This window comes from Priapulus caudatus, unplaced genomic scaffold (genome assembly GCF_000485595.1).
Source record: "Priapulus caudatus unplaced genomic scaffold, Priapulus_caudatus-5.0.1 Scaffold3715, whole genome shotgun sequence".
NCBI classification, from domain to species: Eukaryota; Metazoa; Priapulida; class Priapulimorpha; order Priapulimorphida; family Priapulidae; genus Priapulus; species Priapulus caudatus.
The window spans coordinates 13,785-14,595 of record NW_014580776.1 but is presented as its reverse complement, the minus strand read 5'-3'; positions in this window follow the sequence as shown (position 1 = coordinate 14,595).

Here is an 811-nt window from a genome sequence, read left to right as displayed (position 1 = left end):
TAGCACAAACTTCGGCCACTTCTCCGGCCGCACGTCTCTCTCAGATACAAACTTAACCAGCCTATCTCAAACAATAACTTCCCACGTCTATATCAGGCATAATCTTAATTTCCACGTCACGTCAGCCAATAACTCCACACGTCTATCTCCAGACACAACCTGTTTGACCTTGACCTCTCTCCCGCACGCCTCACCTCGCCACCTATCACGCGTGCGAATCACCTAGGGCATATATAGGGCCTATATATAATAATAATATATATATATATATATATATATATAGAGGGCATATATAGCAGCTAGGGCATTATAGTCCCCATAATCTAGGATAAAGTCGCTGCATATTGATTCAGACATGTTCTGCGTAAAGATGAAGTCTGATGAATCGANTTTTATTGACAATTGTATGCTTCATTGTACTAACTATATTATTATTCCTATAACGTGTCTTCTTAGGTGTATAGATGTTATTCTGAGCTTAGAGCCGTAGGCTATATTCTCTGTCTGCTATATTGTCTCTATGTCTGCTATGTCTGCTATATTGTCTCTATGTCTGCTATGTCTGCTATATTGTCTCTATGTCTGCTATGTCTGCTATATTGTCTCTATGTCTGCTATCTCTGCTATATTGTCTCTATGTCTGCTATGTCTGCAATATTGTCTCTATGTCTGCTATGTCTGCTATATTGTCAATGTCTGCAATGTCTGCTATATTGTCTCTATGTCTGCAATGTCTGCTATATTGTCTCTATGTCTGCTATGTCTTCTATATATTGTCTATGTCTGCTATGTCTGCTATGTCTCCTATATT